This window comes from Erinaceus europaeus, chromosome 8 (genome assembly GCF_950295315.1).
Source record: "Erinaceus europaeus chromosome 8, mEriEur2.1, whole genome shotgun sequence".
Classification (NCBI taxonomy): Eukaryota; Metazoa; Chordata; class Mammalia; order Eulipotyphla; family Erinaceidae; genus Erinaceus; species Erinaceus europaeus.
Window position 1 is genome coordinate 25069846 of NC_080169.1, and position 16779 is coordinate 25086624.

The following is a 16779-nucleotide window of genomic DNA, read 5'->3' on the forward strand; positions in this document are numbered from 1 at the left end:
AGGTTCCAGATGCTAGCATGATGCCAACCAGACTTTCCTGGACAGACAACCCCACCAAAATGTCCTGGAGCTCTGCTTTCCCAGAGCCCTTCCCTACTAGGGAAAGAGAGAAACAGGCTGGGAGTATGGATCGACCTGTCAACACTCATGTTCAGTGGGGAAGCAATTACAGAAGCCAGACCTTCCACCTTCTGCATCCCACAATGACCTTGGGTTCATACTCCCAGAGGGTTAAAGAATAGGAAAGCTATCAGGGGAGGGGATGGGATACAGAGTTCTGATGGTGGAAATTGTGCGAAGTTGTACCCCTCTTAAACTATGGTTTAGTCAATGTCTCCTTTTAATAATTAAAAAAATTAATTAAAAAAAGGACTTAAATGTTTCATCATTAAACACAATCTCACAAAGATGTCCATTATTATGTTGAAAAGTTTCATCTTTACTTTTAGCTTACTGACTCTTGAGCTGTCAGATGTGTTTTACTCTATTTGTTGAAATTATCATGTGATTTCCTCTTATATTTTTTCATTTAATAAGTTACAGTATTAATTTCCAAACATATAAATATATTTTAATTCTTAGAATGAGTCTTACTTATTGCAGCACATAATTTCTTAATATTTTGTTAATAGCTTTTATGTCTGTGATATTTCTGTAATGTTTGAGAAATATTTCTCATTCTCTTCATATAATCAAAAATCAAATGAGATTGAGTTTAAATCTACTTTGCAAACTATTAACTGCTATCCACAGATAGACCCAAAGTCTCTGCACTTGCTAGTCATGGTGACAACCCAAGGCAGAAAGACCACTGTGTCGTGAGAACAGCCCACAGGCTGGTGGAGAACCAGCCTCCGTGACTCAACCCACTCTCACAAATTCAGTCATAGTCAATAATTCAGAGCACTCAGCCTGTGAGTCTGTTAAAGTGGTTTCCTGAATTTTCTAGGAATGTCCCAGCTTTAAATATTCCTCCTATTGTCAAACTTCATCAGAGCATATGTCCTGATTTTGAGACTTAAGAATAGTTTGGGTTTTTTTGTTTGTTTGTTTTTTGTTTTTTCTGAATGCATTGCCTTATTCTCGCCTAGACAAAAACAATCTCATTCATCACTTTCCTAATTTCTCAAGTAGACTAAGAACATTTTCCCACAATCTGTCCAACTGCAGGAAATTGTTTATGATATGTGTATAGTTTTAACACATCTATAAAACTCTAGCTCTCCCTTTAGGAAGATTAAAGTCAAATATGGCTTCTTGATTTTGACAAAGTCTGTTGAAAGTGAACTCACTTGCTTTTTCCTTTCATAATCCTGCATGGCCTTTTCTTTCATGTATTTACTCAGCAAGTGTCAATCAACATCTACTGTGTGCTAAGTGATAAGCATTGTTCTAAGTGAAGGAGACACAGAGCAGAGAACAAGATGGCCAAAGCAATAACCTCTTGAGACCAGCATTGTTCAGATTATATTTTGAGGTTGAAGCCCTGTAGTGAAGGCTGCCCAGACTCAGCTTCAGGATTATGACACTCATTCCCCTAGCTTCCAGAAGTTTTGGATCCTGGTAAGTCATGCTGAAAGCCTCCAGCACCTAGCCTTTATCCAAAAGGAGGAGCTTCCCCAAAAGGTAACATTCTCTTGCAATCACATATCTTAACTGAATAATGGAGGTGAAGGGCTGTTAAAGGTTCAAACCCCTTGCCTCAATGTAGAAAAGCTAAGGAGGGTCACCCTAGAGCTGATCACCTGATTGTTCCCTCTGCCCCATTCTGTATCTCTCACATCTCACAGGTATATTCTCCAATCACTTTCCTACACACACATATTCCCATCTCAAAGTCTATTTGCTGGGGAAATTAGCTAAAAGTAAGCTTATATCTTCTTAAATTTGCCTCTGGGAAGAGATAAGAGATTAAGTAAATGACTATTAAATGGCTTTATTCAAATATAGTAGTGCCTAAAAAAGGTATCAGGACATAAGTAGAAAAGTTCACTGCAAAAGAGAGAAGGTTTTTGAAAAAAAAAAAAAAAAACTAGTTATAACTGACAATTCTTTAGGGAAATCATGACTCCCAACTAATAACCCCCAAACTAATGACCCCCAAAGCTCAATAAGCAAACAAAGCCACCCATGATCATAGAACAAGCTGTCAAGAAAACTTGTCTAACATTAAAAGTTCAAGTATGAAATATAACAGATATTAATTGTGGAAATGTGGAACGTATTGCTAGATGGGCACAAATCTGGGCATGGATGTGGGTCACAGGCTTCCACAAGCTTCAGGTTGGCATTTCCATCTCACACACAAAGCTTTTGCAGAAAAAACAAAGTAAATCTTCAAACGAAGATGTTACTTACATACTGTCTGGTCCCTGACTATATTTTGTTTGCTTGGTTGGTTTTTTTCTTTTGTTTTTTTGTTTGTTTGTGGTTTTGGTTTCTTTGTTGTTGTTTGTTTGTTTTGATACCAGGATTGTTTTTTTTCACATCATTTATTTTTATTATTTTTTTAAATAATTTATTTCTTTATTGGGGAATTAATGCTTTACATTCAACAGTAAATACAATAGTTTGTACATGCATAACATTCCCCAGATTCCCATTTAACAATACAACCCCCACTATTTCATTCATCATTTTTCATGAACCTGTATTCTCCCCACCCACCCCAGAGTCTTTTATTTTGGTGTAATACTCCAATTCCATTTCAGGTTCGACTTGTGTTTTCTTTTCTGGTCTTGTTTTTCAACTTCAGCCTGAGAGTGAGATCATCCCATATTCATCCTTCTGTTTCTGACTTATTTCACTCAACATGATTTTTTCAAGGTCCATCCAAGATCGGCTGAAAACGGTGAAGTCATCATTTTTTACAGCTGAGTAGTATTCCATTGTGTATATATACCACAACTTGCTCAGCCACTCATCTGTTGTTGGACACCTGGGTTGCTTCCAGGTTTTGGCTATTACAAATTGTGCTGCCAAGAACATATGTGTACACAGATCTTTTTGGATGGATGTGTTGGGTTCCTTAGGATATATCCCCAGGAGGGGAATGGCAGGGTCATAGGGTAGGTCAATTTCTAGCCTTCTGAGAGTTCTCCAGACTGTTCTCCACAGAGGTTGGACCAATTGACATTCCCACCAGCAGTGCAGGAGGGTTCCTTTGACCCCACACCCTCTCCAGCATGTGCTGCTGTTACCTTTTCTGATGTATGACATTCTCACAGGAGTGAAGTGATATCTCATTGTTGTCTTGATTTGCATTTCTCTGACAATCAGAGACTTGGAGCATTTTTTCATGTGTTTCTAGGCCTTTTGGATCTCTTCTGTGATGAATATTCTGTCCAAGTCCTCCCCCCATTTTTGGATGGGGTTATTTGTTGTCTTGTTGTTGAGTCTGATACCAGGATTATTGTTGGGACTCAGTGCCGATAGGACAAATCCACTGCTTCCAGCTGCCATTTTTCCTCTTTATTTATTTATTTATTGCCTCCAGGGTTATCACTGGGACTCAGTGCCTGCACTAGGAATCTACTCAGTCTGCTGAGAGAAAAAGTAGGTAAGTAAAAAGGGCTGAGGAGACAGCATAATAGTTATGCAAAAAAAAAAAAAACTTTCACACCTGAGACTAAATTCTCTTTTTATTATTATCTTTATTTATTAGATACAGACAGCCAGAAATATAGAAGGAAGGAGTTGATATAGAGGGTGAGAGACAGAGTGACACCTGCAGCCCTACTTCACCACTTGCAAAACTTTCCCCTGCAGGTGGAAACCAGGGACTTGAACCTGGATCCTAGAACACTGTAACATGTGTGCTCAATCAGGTGCACTAAGAACCAGCCCTGAGAATCTAAATTCTTAGCTTCAGCCCTCAACACCACAATAAACCAGACCTGCTCAGCTGATAAGTACCCTGGTCTCTCTTTCCTCTCTTCTCCTCTCCTCTTCTCACTCTCTCTTTGTGTCTCTTACTCACTAAGAAAATAAAGCATTTTTAAAAGTAGATAAATAAATAATTCCTGAAGGGGTGTGGATGGCATTTAAAACTATAGTTTAGGGGACTGGGAGATAGCATAATGGTTATACAAATAGATTCTCATGCCTAAGGCTCTGGGGTCCCAGGGTCAATTCCCTACCATCACCATAAGCCAGAGCTGAGCAATGCTATGGCTAAAATATATATATATATATTATATATATATATAATATATATATATATAATATATATATATGGCTTAAGTAATTTATAATCTAGTTGTTATTTTCTTAATAAGTGAATTGTATTTGTCTTCAAATCTAAAAGTAAAATGCAATTACCAAATATAAGTCTCTAGGAAGAGAAAGGAGATGGCACTGTGATAAAAACATGAGAGGCTTGTACTTGGCCGGGGGAAAAGCAGGAAGTAGGTATATAGCAGCAGTAGGGGAGGGATCCTGAGAGACCTCGACAACCATAGTCAGGAATCTAGATTTTTTTTTAATGAGAAAGAGAGAAAAGCAGAGAGGAATAGAGAACAGAATATGATTCCAGCATGTACAATCCAGGGATCAATCCCAGGACCTCATGCTGCAAGTTGTTTTCTGCTAATGAGCCACCTCCCAGGTCACAAGGATCTGGGTAACTGAAAAGCAATGATCTGATTTCTATTTGGAGGCAGAATCAGCACCTTGTGAGTGTGATATATATACTTTTCCTATATTTGGGAGCTACTCTCTTCCCTGATCCAGTTTTCTAGTCCTATTTCCAACTCTGACAATATCTCCCCAGACAATACTTTTAGCCCACCTGCATGTTAGCTGTAATGCTCAGGCAAAAATTAACAGTCATGGGCCCCTTAGAATATACTTAAAATAGACTTCCTAGCTTTTTCCAAAATGGAGACCCCAAATCTCATCTGCTATATTTTTACCTTTTGGTTTCTGATTATTAAACAATTTGTTTTGCTTTATATCTTAATGCTTTTCAGCTACCAAGTTACAGATGCTACCATGATACCAACCTGATTTCTCTAGGCATATGACCTCACCAATGTGTCCTGAAACTCCACCTCCCAAGAGCCTTACTCTATTAGGGAAAAATAGAAACAGGCTGGGGGTATGGACTGACTTGTCAGCAACCATGTCCAGTGGAAAAGCAATTACAGAAGCCAAACCTCCCACCTTCTGCACCCCATAATGATCCTGGGTCCATTCTCCCAGAGGGATAAAGAATTGGAAAGCTTCCAAAGGAGGGGATAGGATATGGAACTCTGATTGTGGGAATTGTATGGAATTGTACCCCTCTTATCCCACAATCTTATCAATCATTGTTAAATCAACAAAAAGAAAAAGAAAGAGAAGAATCTGACATTTATCATGAGTGGATTTGAAAGATACTAAACAAAGTGAAATAAGCTAAATATTCCATAGTACTGGCTATATGAGGTCCCTGAAAGAATGTGGAAATAGTGGTAAATAATTAGAAAGTGGAATAGTGGTTACCAGATGTTGGGGAAGAGGTGAGATAAGAAATGCCAGTTAAAGGGAACAAAGTTTCAGTTATTCAAGATGACTTAGTCCTAGACATTTGCTCTGTATTATAAATTCTACAGTTAGAAATTATACTCATTGCACAGCCAAAGAAACTATCACACAAAGAGACCCCTCACAGAATGGGAGAAGATCTTCACATGCCATACATCAGACAAGAGACCAAAAATATACAAAGAGCTCAGGAAACTTAACAACAAAAAAGCAAATGACCCCATTCAAAAATGGGCAGAGGATATGAACAGAACATTCACTACAGAAGAGATACAAAAGACTAACAAACATATGAAAAATTGCTCCAGGTTGCTGATTGTCAGAGAAATGCAAATAAAGATACCACCTCATTTCTGTGAGAATGGCATGCATCAAAAAGGACAGCAGCAACAATAGCTGGAGAGGCTGTGGGGACAGAGGAACCCTTCTGCACTGCTGGTAGGAATGTAATTGGTACAGTCTCTGTGGAGAGCAGTCTGAAGAACTCTCACAAGGCTAGACATGGACCTTCCATATGACCCAGTAATTCCTTTCCTGGGGATATACCTAAGGACTCCATAATACCCAACCAAAAAAATGTGTACACCTATATTTATAGCAGCACAATTCATAATAGTTAAAACCTGGAAGCAATCCAGGTGCCCAACAACAGATGAGTGGCTGAGAAAGCTGTGGTATATATACACAACAGAATACTATGCAGCTATTAAGAACAATGAACCCACCTTCTCTGACCCATCTTGGACAGAGCTAGAAGGAATTATGTTAAGTGAGCTAAGTCAGAAAAAAATATGAGTATAGGATGATCCCACTCATAAAGAGAAGTTGAGAAAGAATAACTCAAAGCAGGATTTGACTAAATTTGGAGTAGGGCACCAAAGTAAAAACCCTGGGTTGAGAGTGAGGGTGGATGTTCAGCTTCATTGGGGGGGGGGGGGGGAAGGAAAGGGAGGATGGGATGGGGCACAGTCTTTTGATGGTGGGCATGGTGTTTATGTACACTCCTATTAATTTGTAGTCAGATAAATCACTATTTAAGTAATATGAGAGGGAGAAAACTGATTAAATGTCTCAAACTTTTTAAAGCACAGACTAAGTCTTTTTAATACATAGTCTGAGTCTTTGATATGTTGACTCTCTTAAAAGCTTAGTCCAGGGAGAACAGAAGCAACTGGTAGCATAACTATATACAAGTAATGTCAAAGGACATAAATTATGGTGATGTTGTGTATGATATAGCAAATCCTAACAAAGGGATTTTTCAGAATTAACCCAATTGCCAAATAATGTGATTATAGCAATAACTATCTATTGTCTTCTTAAACCCTAACTAAGACAGCAGGAACCTCCCGCTTCCTCTATACAGCCTATATTCCCCCCAGCCCCCCAGGGACCTCTAGGGTGGGGCTCACTTTCCTTCATGCTTCTCTCAAGTCAGACCAAATGATATTGTATCCGCCAACCTAATCAATGCAATGAGTACCATCTCAGCATGCTTCACCTCAGACTGTGTCCAGAGACGTCAGGCATGGAATGTTAACCCTTCACCTTCATTACTTGGGTGAGACCTTTCCTTTCATAGTATTCTCTAATTCCATTCCAGGAGGTTCACTTCCTAACAAAGTCTCAAAACCTAGGTATAGACCAGGTTCCATAAGATACAGCATATGTTCACATGAATCCATAAATTAGGGCAAAATATATACCTGAAAGGAAAAATACACAATAGTCTGTAGTGAGTCAGTATCAAGTTCATAATGAAATAGTGTCTACTTAGACTTAGATACCCTCCTCACCTGCTTCCTATTACAGTTCTCTCACTCACTCCAAAGTTAACCTTATCAAAGCAAGGACTGCAAAAGCTGAATAAGGGCAAGAGACTGGCATACTTTGATGATGACTCTTTAGTCACTATCAGGACATTCCATCAGCTGGGGCCCTAATCAGGGTGTCCTGAGATTCCCAAAAAGACTTGATGGGCCTAGACCTCAAATAAATCCCTCTCTCCATTGTTACCAGTCATTTCTATCAGGAATAACAAAATAGACCATTTTGTGGGCCCCCATAGGACCTTGCCCTCAACTTGGATCAACAATGTAGAGAATGGTCCATCCTCCGAAGAGAGGCTGGACAGTATACTCTATGCTACACCTGAGGCTCCTGATATTGGGGCAGCCTGGAATGTTCCTACACATGACCACAGAATGTGATGTGAGCTCAGATCTACAGGGATGCAGAGGTCACATAAGTTCCTAAGATGATTATGGGTCCCAGATGACATCAAATTGATGGAGTTTACTGTCAACATTATTTATACCCCCTTCCCATATTAGGGAGCTACTTTCTTCCCTGATCCAGCTTTCTGGTCCTTTTCCCAGCCATGACATCATCTCCCCAGACAATAACTTGGATCCACCTGCATATCAGATTGCAGGCTGGAGGGGGGGGGCATAAAAAACTAGTATAGCCACATAGGCCCTTTGGAATATAACTAAAATAGGCCTACTAGCTATCTACAAAACAGAGGACCCCCCCCCCAACTCTTCATCTGCACTATTCCAGCCTTTACGTTCATGATTGATCAACAATTTGTCTGGCTTTGTATGTTAACTCTCTTTTCAGCTACCAGGTTCCAAATGCTAGCATGATGCCAACCAGACTTCCCTGGACAGTCAACCCCACCAGTGTGTCCTGGAGCTACGCTTCCCCAGAGCCCTTCCCCACCAGGGAAAGAGAGAGGCAGGCTGGGAGTATGGATCAACCTGTCAAAGCCCATGTTCAGCGGGGAAGCAATGACAGAAGCCAGACCTTCCACCTTCTGTATCCCACAAAGACCTTGGATCCATACTTCCATAGGGTTAAAAAATAGGAAAGTTATCAGGAGAGGGAATGGGATATGTAGTTCTGGTGGTGGGAACTGTGTGAAGTTGTACCCTTCTTATCCTATGGTTTTTTCAATGTTTCCTTTTTATAAATAAATTTTTTTTTAAAAAAAGAAATTATACTCATGTACCAACAACTATACTATAAACCATTAAGCCCCAATAAAATGATTTTTTAAAAAGAAAAGAAAGTATAGTTGTTAAGGAGCAAGTAGTTTCTCCTCAAATTATAGAATATGAAAAGTTGAAGTTCTTTATTTCTTATTATTTTTTGTTTATTTATAAAATGGAAACATTGACAAGACCATAGGATAAGAGGAGTACTATTCCACACAATTACCAACACCAGAACTCTGTATCCAATCCCTTCTCTTGATAGTTTTCCTATTCTTTATCCCTCTAGTAGTATGGACCCAGGGTCATTATGGAATGCAGAAGGTGGAGGTCTGGCTTCTGTAATTGCTTCCCCATTGAACATGGGCATTGGCAGGTCAATCCATACTCTCAGCCTGTCTCTCTTTCCCTTGTGGGGCAGAGGTCTGGGGAGGCAGGGCTCCAGGACACATTGGTAAGGTCATCTGCCCAGGGAAGTCAGGTTGACATCATGGTATCATCTGGAACATGGTGGCTGAAAAAGAGTTAAGATATAAAGCAGGACAAATTGTTGACTAGAAGTTCTTTTTCTGACTTAGTTTGCCTTAATAGGGAAATTCAATTTTAACAGAAATGGAAGACAAATATATATATATATCAGTTTTTTTCCCTCACCAGAGTTTCACCACTCTGAGCTAACTCTTTTCTGTTTTCAGATAGATAGACAGGCAGAGAGAAAGTAGCAGAGGAAGAAAGACACCACAACACTGAAACTTCTCTGATTCTCTGAGGGCTATCCTTGAAGCTGGGTTATATGTGTGACAAAGGAGATGTACTATCCAGGAAAGCTATCTTACTGGTCCTTTCTATATCTTCTTTAAATGCTGTCTTGGGGCAGGGGCATAGCACAATGGCAACACACTAGACTTTTCATGCCTGAGGCACAGAAATTCCACATTCAGTACCCATACCCAGCACTAGCATAAGCCAGAACTGAGTAGTGCTCTGGTTTCTCTCTCTCTTTGTCATTAAAATAAGCAAATAAATAAATATATGGTAACAAAAAAGAATATGGGCAAATATATATAAATATAGATAATTATAGAAATAATATTCAATGCATATCTGTGATCTTAGGAGAACTACAGCAGTTCCCAGTGGAGGGAATGGGGATACAAAAATCTGGTGGTGGAAATGGTGTAGAATTATACTCCTGTTATCTTCTAATTTTGTAAATAAATGTTAAACCACTAATAAAAAATTAAAGTAAATATTTCAAGGAAATAAAATGCAGTTTCACACTTACAGACAATAACAGCAGAAACATTCGTTCTTTTTTTTACTAGTTTACAAAATCTGCCTGTGTTAACATGCTGATGCTTCGTTAAGCTGAAGCTCTGTAAATAGTTCTTTTTTTTTTCCTCCAGGGTTATTGCTGGGCTCCGTGCCTGCACCATGAATCCACCGCTCCTGGAGGCCATTTTTTCCCCTTTTTGTTGCCCCCCTTTGTTGTTGTATCCTCGTTGTGGTTATTATTATTACCATTGTTGATGTTGTTCGTTGTTGGATAGGACAGAGAGAAATAGAGAGAGGAGGGGAAGACAGAGAGGGGGAGAGAAAGATAGACACCTGCAGACCTGCTTCACTGCCTGTGAAGTGACTCTCTTGCAGGTGGGGAGCTGGAGGCTCCAACCGGGATCCTTTCGCCAGTCCTTGCGCTTTACGCCATGTGCGCTTAACCCGCTGCGCCACCGCCCAACACCCTGTAAATAGTTCTTAAGTAAATGAGATTAATTGACATTTATAGTGAGTCTTTGTTACCTCTTAATGAATCATAAGTATTAAAGTCATTAAAAAATAGTTGATATGTCTTTGATGACTCAGCAATGTTTAATTTTTTTTTTTTTTTTATAGAGGCAGAGAGAGAAGGAGACAGTGAGAGGCATCACAGCACCAAATTTTCCATCAATGCTATGGGAACCAGGTGCCAACCAAGCTGTGCATATGGCAAAGCCTCACACTATCGAAATGAGCTACTTCATTGACCTCTGGTTTGATTTATTGAACCTTTGGTTTAAAAAAACAAAATGGTAACAACCTTGAATGAAATCCTGTACATTTGTAAGTAGATTTCTGGAACTGCGGAGCTACACAGTTATTTCTAATATTCTTTATGAGAATATACATGCAAACTGTGTATGTATTAACTCAAATTCTAAATTGGTTGCAGTGTGAACTAATCATGTCAAACATTAGAGCTTCGTCTTGGGATGAAATTAGAAGAGAAGAATTTAGGCAGAGTCATTGGATAATTACCCTCAAAGTAAGACTGCTAAATTCATAAATATCTTCCTAGGGGAAAAAATGAAAGTATCATCAGTTTCTAATTCAAAACAGAATATATATATATATATGTATGTATATATAATATATATGTATATATGTATATATTAGTTTGTGCCTCATAAAAAAGAGCCTTGTGTTAGAACACTGAATTCTGTTTTCCCTACTTCTCATCTCCATTGTTACTAATGTATTCAACAAATAAATGTACAATAGAAATCTTCTATAGGGGGCTTTAATAAAGCATCCACAATAGCTCAAGTGACATCTTCTGGCACAAGGACATTACCTAGCATCCACATTCCAAATACACAGATCCCAAATATAATTAAGGAATTGAAGATACACACACACACACACACACACACACACACGAGCGTACAATGACAGAAAATCAAAGAAAAACAGAAGCAAAGGAAATATAAGGTACCAGTTACTGCTCATTTCAGAAAGCATTTGTCTTTGCAAAGAAGCCCACTTCCCTCCTTCTCAGGCACCCATTCATTCATCAAAAAGCACTCACTAAGCACCTACTATGAGCCAGACAGAGAACTTTGTCTTGAGACAACAGAGACAAGTTAAACATGACTTTTAGCTGCAAGGAAACTCCAGGGTTATTAAGTAGACTTGCTTTGTAGACTAAATACTACAGTCAAAGAAGACCCAGGGCAGTTTTCAGATCAAGGAAGGGACATGATCTAGTCTGCCTTTTGGCCAGGTCAAGAGCAGCAACAGGAAACATGTGTCTCACATTTGACCTTGGGACCCAGCCTAAGCAGAAATCCTTCTTTAAAACAGTTCTCATCAGTATAAGAGCCCTCTGAGTTCTAGATCAGTGTCTTCATACTGAATGTCTTCTTCTTGTGCTCATAGATGCTGTGGGCAATGAACTGAACTCTGAGGACACTTATCGGACAAGTATCCCCATGACATCTCGAGTCTCAGCTGGAAAGAACTTCATGACTGGAAGCAGAAGTGAAAAATTGAGTTGCTCCATGTCTTTATACCTTTTTAAAAAAAATTTAAACTTTATTTAATTAGATGGAACAGAGAGAAATTAGAGAGAGAGAGAGAGAGAGAGAGAGAGAGAGAGCAGCACCGATTTACCACTTGTGAAGCCGTCCCACCCCCCCAGGTGAGGACTGGGGGCTTGAACCCAAGTCCTTGTACATACTAATATGTGCACCTCGGGGCCAGGTGGTGGCACACCTGGTTAAGCGCACACACCACAGTAATATGTGCACTTTATGAGGTGCTTCACCACCATTTCTATATCTTAAGGTTGAGAGAAGGGCCTATAAAATGATTCACTGCTACTCCGTATTTACACTCATTTTATTTCTTAAAACATTTTCTCAAAACATTTTCAGTTTCAGCTCCCAGCCATAGACCCTAAATACAGCAGACAGATTCTTGGAGTTGTACAGTGGCACCTTCCCCCGCCCCCCCTTTACCTCTTGACAAGCTGTTTCCTCCACCTGATATATTCTTCATGTGCCTGAAACTTCCTGCACATGAAGAATATATGTAAACTTTTCAGAGTCAGTCCTACCATAATCTGGTCTCTGAGACTTGTGATGAGGTTCCCAACTGGAGTTAATGCCCTCCTCCTCCTTTTTGTCTATCCTAATCTATTTTGCACTGCAGTTACCTTCACACCCATCTCCCTACCTCGAAAGGTGGACAGTAATTTCTTTTTGTTGTTGTTTTTATTAATTTATGTATAAAATAAAAAATATTGACAAGACTATAGGATAAGAAGGGTAAAATTCCACACAATTTCTACCACCAGAGATCCGTATCACATTCCCTCCTTTGAAAGCTTGCCTGTTCTTTTTTTTTAACTTATTTATTTTTAAAAAATGAGACATTAAAAATACCATAGGATAAGAGGGGTACAACTCCACACAATTCCCACCACCTGATCTCCGTATCCCGTCCCCTCCCCTGATAGCTTTCCTATTCATTAACCTTCTAGGAGTATGGACTTAAGGTCGGACAGTCTGGCTTCTGTAACTGTTTCCCCACAGAACATGGGCATTGACAGGTGGATCCATACTCCCAGCCTGTCTCTCTCTTTCCCTAGTAGGGTGGGGCTCTGGGGAAGCAGAGCTCCAGGACACATTGGTGGGGATGTCTATCCAGGGAAGTCTAGTCGGCATCATGCTATCATCTGGAACCTGGTGACTGAAAAGAGAGTTAACATACAAAGCCAAACAAATTGTTGAACAATCATGAACCTAAAGGCTGGAATAGTTAGTGCAGATGAAGTTTTGGTGGGGTCCTCCATTTTGTAGATAGCTAGTAGGCATGTTTTAGTTACATTCCAAAGGGCCTGTAGCTATACTAGTTTCTAAGCTGAATATGGGCCCCAGACCAAATCAAATTGATGGGGTTTACAGTCAACAATATTTATACCCCTTCCCCATATTTCGGAGCTACTCTCTTCCCTGATCCAACTTTCTGTACCTTTTCCAGCCATGATATCACCTCCCCAGACAATAATTTGGATCTACCTACATATCAGATTTCAGGCTCAGTGAAAAAAAACTAATATAGCTTTCCTGTTCTTTATCCCTCTGGGAGCATGGACCTAGGATCATTATGAGGTACAGAAGGTGGAAGGTCTGGCTTCTATAATTGCTTCTCCACTGAACATAGGCATTGGCAGGTTAACCCATACTCCCAACCTGTCCCTATCTTTCCATAGTGGGGCGGGGCTTAGGAGAGGTAAGATTTCAGGGTACATTGGTGAGGTCCTCTGTCTAGGGAAGTCAGGTTGGCATCATGGTAGCATCTACAACTTGGTGGCTGAAAAAGCATTAAGATATAAAACAGAACAAACTATTTAATAGTCAGGAACCTAAAGGCAAGAATATAGCATATGAGTTTAGGGATCTCCATTTGGAAAAAAGTAGGAAGTCTATTTTAGATAAATTTCAAGGGGCCCATAACTAATCATTCTTGCCTGAGCACTACAGCTAACGTGCAGGTAGACTAAAGGTGTTGTCTGGGGAGGTGGTGTCAAAGTTGGAAATAGGACTAGAAAGCTGGATCAGGGAAGAAAGTATCTTCCAAATATGGAAAAGGTATGTAAGTATCATTTTATGATGTCTTTGTTTGTTTGTTTGTTTGTTTTAGGTCTTTCTACTTGCTTGCTGTTTTGGGTCACTGCAAACTACTGTGTGCTTTTGCTTTAAGGTGTATGTTTTCCCTTAACTTATGGGTACATGTGCACATGTGTTCTATCTCATGGGCCCTGATCTAGATGAATGTTCTGTGGCTTTGTTAGGAGGTGCACCACCTGATATGGAATTGGGGAGTCCTATGAGCTAGGAACAGTCTTACCAAAATACTAGAGCTGAAGGGTTGACATTCCACTCCTGGTGCCTCTGGACACAATACAAAGTGAAACGTGTCTAGATGGTACTGGTTGCATTGATTTGGTTGAGCTCAGCAGATGCAGTATCAAAGGTTATGGATCAAGTGAAGCCTGCAGGAAGAGAAGCCATGGCCTGAAATTTCCAGGATGAGGAGAAATATGTGTTTTATAGAGAATGGGGAGGATTCCTGCTGTCTTTGGAGTTTCAAAAGGCAATATATAGTCTTTATTGTAGCCAAATTACTAGGGAATTTGGTTTACTTTGAAAAGCCCATGGTTAGGATTTGCTGTATCATACAAGACCTCACCATGATTTATGCCATTTAATGCTATTTACATATAGCTGTCTTATACAGTGACACAGGCAGTTGATTCTGGTCTCCCTGGTCTAAGAATAGGTGGTGTAGTATTTTAATTAAACAGTCATTATTAGAAATGTATTAGAAATTTAAGCCTACTGTTAAAATTCAGTCAGGTTACTGATTTGAAACCTTAAGTTCTTAGATTGAAGGAATATATACTCAGAACTGGGGTCTATGAACAAAAAAATTTGAGAGTTTCAATCTACTTTTCCCCTCAAATGTTGATTAAATAATGATTTCTAAGATTATAAATTAATAGGAACATATATTAATACCGTTCCTACCACTAAAGGTCTGTGTTCCCACTTCTAACCCCCTATAGTAAAGCTAAAAATCTACCCTCTCCGCCCACCCAGAGTTTTTTACTTTGGTGAAATACTCCATACTCGGTCAAATTCTACTTTGTTTTCCTTGTCTGTTCTTCTTCCTCAAATTCTGTCTATGAGTGAAATAATCCCATACTCTTCTTTCTCTTTCTGACTTACCTCACTTAACATGATTCCTTCTAGCTTAATCCAAGATGGGTCAGAGAAGGTCATTAGTCTTACTGAGTAGTATTCCATTGAGTATATATACCACAACTTTCCCAGCCATTCACCTGTTGTTAGGCACCTAGGTTGCTTCCAGGTTTGGGCTATTACAAATTGTGCTGATATGACTATAGGTGTACACATACCTTTTTGGTTGAATGTTATGGAGTCCTTAAGATATATCCCTAGAAGAAAAATTACTAGGTAATGGGGTAGGTCCATTTCAAGCCTTCTCAGAGTTCTCCAGACTGCTCTCCACAGGGGTTGAACCAATTTACATACCTACCAGCAGTGTAGAAGGTTTCCTTTGTCCCCACAAACTCTCCAGCATTTGTTACTACTGTCGTTTTTGATGTATGACATTCTCACAGGGGTGAGGTATCTCATTGTTGTCTTTAGTTGCATTTCTCTAACAATCAGTGACTTGGAGCATTTCTTCACATATCTTTAGTGAATATTCTGTTCCTATCCTCTTCCCACTTTTCAGTTGGGTCATTTGCTTTTTTGATACTGAGTTTGGTGGGCTCTTTATATATTTTGGTTATTAGCCTCTTGTCTGATGTATAGAATGTGAAGATCTTCTTCCATTCTATGAGGAGTCTCTTTGTTTTGGCTTTTACTGTGCAGAAGCTTTTCAATTTGACTAAGTCTCATTGATTCATTTTTGATTTAGTCTTCCTTGGAACTGGGTTTTTGTCATCAAAGAGGTTTAGATGAGAAAGTGTTCTGCCAATATTTTCCTCTAAGTATTTGATAGCTTCTGGTCTAACACCCAGGTCCTTGATCCATCTGGAGTTGACTTTTGTTTCTGGTGAGATCAAGTGGTTCAGTTTCATTCTTCTGCATGTTTCAACCCCATTTTCCCAGCACCACTTATTAAAGAGAGCCTCCTTTTGGGCCCCCTTATCAAAAATTAAGTGTCCATAGGTGTGGGGGTTTATTTCTGGGCTTTCAGTTCTTTTCCACTGGTCTGTGTATCTATTTTTGTTCTATTACCAAACTGTTTTGATTATGATAGCCTTATAATATACTTTGAGATCTGGGAATGTGATGCCTCCACTTCTGTATCTTTTCCTCAAGATTGTTTTGTTGATTCTAGGTGTTTTCTGATTCCAGGTAAATGATTGTAGGTTTTGTTCTATTCTCTTAAAAAAGCTTGGTGGAACTTTGATGGGTATCACATTAAATTTGTATATGACTCTGGGGAGAGTATTCATTTTGGTGATATTAATCCTTCCAATCCATGAGTGTAGGATATCTTCCCATTTCTTTGTATCATTTTCTATTTCCTTGTATATTAACTCATAGTTTTCAGTATACAAGTCTTTCTTTTCTGTGGTCAGGTTTATTCCTAGATATTTTATTGATTTTGTTGTGATAGTGAATGGGAGTGATTTCTGGGTATCTTCCTCTTCTGACAGTGTTTGTGTAAAGGAATGCCACTGATTTTTGTACATTGATTTTGTAGCCTGACACCACTGCTATATTGTCTAATGATTTCCAGAAGCTTTCTGCTGGATTCTTTAGGCTTTTCTGTGTATATGTATACTATCATATCATCTGCAAAGAGTGAGAGTTTGACTTCTTCCTTTCCAATCTGTATTCCTTTGATTCCTTTCTCTTGAGTGATTGCTATGGTAAGAACTTATAATACTATGTTG